Here is a 5,201-nt window from a genome sequence, read left to right as displayed (position 1 = left end):
CGACTCAATACTACTATTTCTATTTATAGAGCCCATGAATCTATTTCCTATTTTTTATTTGTGATTCAGTAAAGTGGTTAGTCCTTGAATGTAGAAAGAATACAGAATAACAATACCGAAATACAATAAGAAAGAGTGCACTTCAAATTCGAAAAAAAAAAAAAAAAAAGCAATTACTTTTTATGACTGTTCCTTGTTCGTGTGCATTTAGCTTAAATGAGCATTCTGAAGAAACTTCAGTTAAGTTGTGCTATCTAAAAAAGAGGATTCTTGAGTTTTCATTTTTTCCCTCTTGCTAAGAAAGTTGTCATTCTTCAGTTCTTGTTTCAAAATACTTCAATTGGTACACGTAAGAAATAGGCCAATTTGGCAGCTTTTTGCTCAATTTCTTGTAAAGTCAAATTCTCATTAGGACAAGCCAAGGGAATGGACCCTTGGCCTTCGATTTCCATATAAAGGGCACGACGAGCATAAATACCCTCTTTAACTTCTATTCTAATGGACTGAATGTCTTTCATAAAGAATCAGAGGAAGATGCTATAATTGTTTTCCAAGAAATCCCCAACGAAAAATACACACTATTCCTTGTTTTATATCGAATCGATCATAACCACTACCTACATTCCACGAAATTGTGCACCACAAATAGGAACTAATAAAAAGACCTGCGACTCCATAGAAAGACATCACGATCCCTTGTGGGAAAAAACTTATTTGCTCAGAAGGAACTAAAGATATAAAATTTGTACCAAAATAACTGGAAGTTCTAACCAATAAAAATCCTAATGAACCTAAAAAAAGCATAAAGGCCCAGCAGAAATTACTAATTTTTTAAGACCCCATTATAAGTTCTATCCATATACGGTCTGATCGCCTACTCATACTATTCTAGATCTAGTTGCATTTTATTGGAATTGGGGAATAACAAAAAAAAAAATTTACTTTCATTTTCTTGTTTCCGAAGTAACTTTCATCAACTACCACTGTTATGATGTGAACTTTTAGGAGTAATTCATCGAATTGCCTAGATCTAAACTAAACTATGAACATCCTTTTCATATGATATCTTAAAGATATCCACATACCTATATCGACTTTACATTTCAAAAATTCATCCTGATATCGATCCATTTGAAAATAGCTCTAACTCAGTTACTCATATATCATGTTTACACATTCATATGAGCTTATGCTCGGAAGAAGCCACACATTATACCATATTCTAATAAATAGATAACCGTGCTATGATTGACGTAAATCATGAAAAAAAAAATAGATAAGATTTTGCCCCATCATATTTAAAAATTTTGTTTTTTTGAACATGAAGAGATAAAGAAACCATTGCGATTGCCAGAAAAACTAAGCCCACTAAAGGCACAAAAATAGAGGGTAAGGTGGTAAGAATTGTCATTGAATGGGTACCTCGATTTAATATATTATTTGTACCTGTTATTTATTGTTATATTAATCTTCTAACCTGTTATAAAGATATCTTATAATTTATATAATAATTATACTATTATACTGAGTATACCTAAGTGAGTATATACACTAATTAATATTAATTATTAATAAAGGGTATATAATGTATATATACTAAGATATAATAAAATAAGATAATAAAATAAGGATATAATAAGGAGTTTATAATATAAGAATCTATAGACTGATATATTTATATATATATTTTTAATATATTTAATATATATTAAAAAATTATTTAATATATATGAAATAAAAAAAGAATTATAAGTCTGTAAAGTATATAATATACTAGAATATACTAAGTACATATATAATATAATTAGTGTAAATCAAAAGTGTAAATATGTAAATATGTAAATAAAATAAGTAAATAAATGGGCTTATTCATCTTTCGGCATGCAATATATGTATGATAATTCACTTTTTTATTATGTTCATTATTTATTCTTATTATTGTTCATTTTGTTTTTCCCTACGCAAAAAAATTCGTTATAATACGATCCGACAAAAGAGATCCTTAGTAAAATCAGGGACTCCTGAGGGATATAGAAAGATGCAGGACCCCCTTGCCCAATTTTATGGACGAAAGAGACAGAATTCGCTCTTTTTATTTTGTTTGATAGAGGTTTCCTGACGGGCTATCGATAAAAAAAAGTATCCGCATGATTCTTTTTCCAATTTAATCTTATGTTACCAAAGAAAAATCCATTCTTGGAATTTTGACTTTGCTTCCTCTAAACTAAATAAATACTTGGTTACCATAAAACAAGTAATAAATTTTTAAATTTATTAAATCTAATATTTTATTAAATATTAAATTCAAGATAAAATTAAGGATAAAGATATATGGCTCTCCTTAATTTTATTTTTGATTTCATTTTTTTATTCAAAGGAAAGGAAGCATGGAGCTGAAATAACTCACTCAGAACGCCTTTTAAAAGATTACATGGTACGATTGGATCGAATAAGCCTTTATGGAATAAATATTTAGCTGCTTGTGCACCCTCGGGTACTATCCTATTCAATGTTTGTTCAATTACTCTTTTACCCGCAAATGCAATGTAGGCATTTGGTTCGGCAATAATGATATCTCCCAACATACCAAAACTAGCTGTCACCCCACCCGTAGTAGGAGATGAAAGGATTGATACATAAAATAACTTATTATTTGATTGATAATAATATAAAGCAGAAGGTATTTTAGCCATTTGCATCAAGCTCAAACTTCCTTCTTGCATACGTGCTCCTCCAGAAGCACACACTAGAATAAGAGGTAAAAATTTATTGGTAGCATGTTCGATCAAACATGTGATTTTCTCGCCCTCTACCGATCCTATACTACCCCCCATAAACTAAAAATCCATAACCCCGATTGCTACAAGAATACCATTTAGTTGACCTATGCTTGTTGAACAGCATCAATTAATCCTATCATTCTTTGATTAAAATCAATATGATCTTTATAAGGTTCCTTCCGCAAATGAAATTTTATGGGATCCCTAGAGACTATGTCTTCATCCAAAGGCTCCCAAGTACATGGATCAGTCGAACTTTTGATTCTATCTGAACGAGTCATTTTCAAAGGATGTCCACAATGTTCATAAATATTCATTTGAAATTTAAAAAATTTCTTATAATTTAATCCATACCAATTTTCACATTGCACCCACAAATATTTGTATTTTTTAGTTATCTTTAAATCACTTTTTCTGTCTCTTATTTGTATTTGATTTAGAGAAAATGCTAAATCATTTTTTCTTTCTCTCATTTCAGCTAGAGCTTTCTTTAATTTATTTTCTTTTAAAATTTTATTTAATTTTAACTTGTTTTCTTTTAGTTGAGTTAGAGCTCTCTCTAAATCCCTTTTTCTTTTTCTTATTTCAGTTAGAGCTCTCTCGAACTCTCTTTTTCTTAGAGTTTTTACACTATCATCCATACTGGTTTGTATATTGGAACTCCTGCTTTTACTACTCTTATCGCGTTAACCACGAATGTAACTATAAATGTAACTATCATTGGAATTGACACCACTACTTAAAATATAATGATCAGTGCTGATTTGAGAATGAAGATAACTATCAATACAACTAGTAATGTGATTATTCCAACTATATTTAGTATCATACATGTATCGATAATAGTGATGATCGTCACTCTTCGATACATTATTCGAATAACTAGAATTCTGATAACTATAAAAAGAACTTTTTGGTGCACTTAGAAAAGAACGATCGGTGTTAGTCTTAAAATTTTGATTTTCAATATCAAAATATATGGAGTAATGGTCCCTATTGCTATCCCTAAAGAAAAAAGTTTGATCAGATATGAAATTTTGAATGTACCTCCTGACGCCGACTAAATGATCAACGTTACTGTAACTATAATTGTTAGTCTCAATCCAATTAGGAATTTTTTCATTCATATGATTTATAATTGGATCTTTATTTACACTGGTATTTTTATTTTCAATAAGACCACCAAAACTATCCATTGATTTATTAAACCCGCACCTGTATTCTAACCCCCTCCTAAACAACATCGAATCGAACTGACATTTTTCCATAGAGCTTTCTTGCCCCTATTTGCATGAAAATACAATAAATGAATAGTAATTTGATAAAAATCATTTGAATATTCTGATTAGAATTTAGAATCAGAATAAGCATATAAATCCAATCACTAGGATTATTAACTAATAACAAGTAGATACTGAAAAAAAAAAGTGATTATCCCTTGCGAGAATCCGGAGTATCTCTTCTCCATATACGATAAAATAGGATGAAATCTTTTTTCAAGTGCTTTTGGAGACCGGATGCAACTTGTGACAAATGTGGCAAAGAGGACATGTTGGCAAAATATGCAAGCAACGAAGACAACAAGTAAATGTTGTAAATGAGGAGGCTGAGACCTTATTTGTGGTTACATGCCTTAAAGCTACAAGTAGTGGTTTTGGTTGGTTGGTAGATAGTGGTTGTTAACACCACATGACTTTTGAAGAAACCAACTTTGTGGAGCTTGACCGATCCTACAAGACAAGGGTGAAGATTGGGAATGGAAGATTCATGGATGTAAAAGGAAAATGAGACATCTCATTTAACACCAATAAAGGTACAAAACTTATCCAAAATGTTCTATATGTGCCTTCATTATGTGAAACCTTATTGAGTGTTACACAATTGGTTGAAAAGGGATATGTTTTGAACTTTGGTTGTGATGGTTGTTTAATATCGGATGCTTTTGGAAATAAGGTGTTTAAAGTTGCCTTGAAAGATAAAAGCTATAGGTTGAATTTACTAGATAGTGAACAAGCTTTGAAAGACAAAGTTGAGTCCATTTCTCAACTTTAGCATAAAAGGCTTGGTCACTCTAGTTATGGTGCAGTGAAGAATACTAATGCTTTGGTGAATGATATGCCATTGATTGATGATGTGAAAAATGTGTGTGAAGTTTGTCAACTTGGAGAGTCCATTAGGTTGCCATTTCCTAAAATTGGTGCATGGAGAGCCAAGGAGAAGTTAGAACTTATTCATTTGGATGTGTGTGGTCCCATGAGTGTGTCTTCCTTGAGTTGTCATAAATACTTTCTCACCTTTATTGATGACTACTCTAGGATGTATTGGATTTATTTTCTCACACATAAGTCACAAGTTCAAGAAAATTTATTGAATTCAAGAAGTTGGTTGAAAATCAAAGTAGGTCCATTTTGAAGTGTTTAA

The 5,201-nt window shown here is 30.8% G+C and overlaps 1 pseudogene; it reads right to left on the bottom strand.

Moving 5' to 3' along the window:
- Positions 1–2,315: 2,315 nt before the first annotated feature.
- On the bottom strand, positions 2,316–3,282 carry LOC125419844 (acetyl-coenzyme A carboxylase carboxyl transferase subunit beta, chloroplastic-like; annotated as a pseudogene).
- Between the last annotated feature and the right edge of the window lie 1,919 nt (positions 3,283–5,201).

This window comes from Ziziphus jujuba, chromosome 11 (assembly GCF_031755915.1).
Source record: "Ziziphus jujuba cultivar Dongzao chromosome 11, ASM3175591v1".
NCBI classification, from domain to species: Eukaryota; Viridiplantae; Streptophyta; class Magnoliopsida; order Rosales; family Rhamnaceae; genus Ziziphus; species Ziziphus jujuba.
Note: the sequence above shows the minus strand (reverse complement) of the source record. Positions and strands in the feature narration are given on the sequence as shown.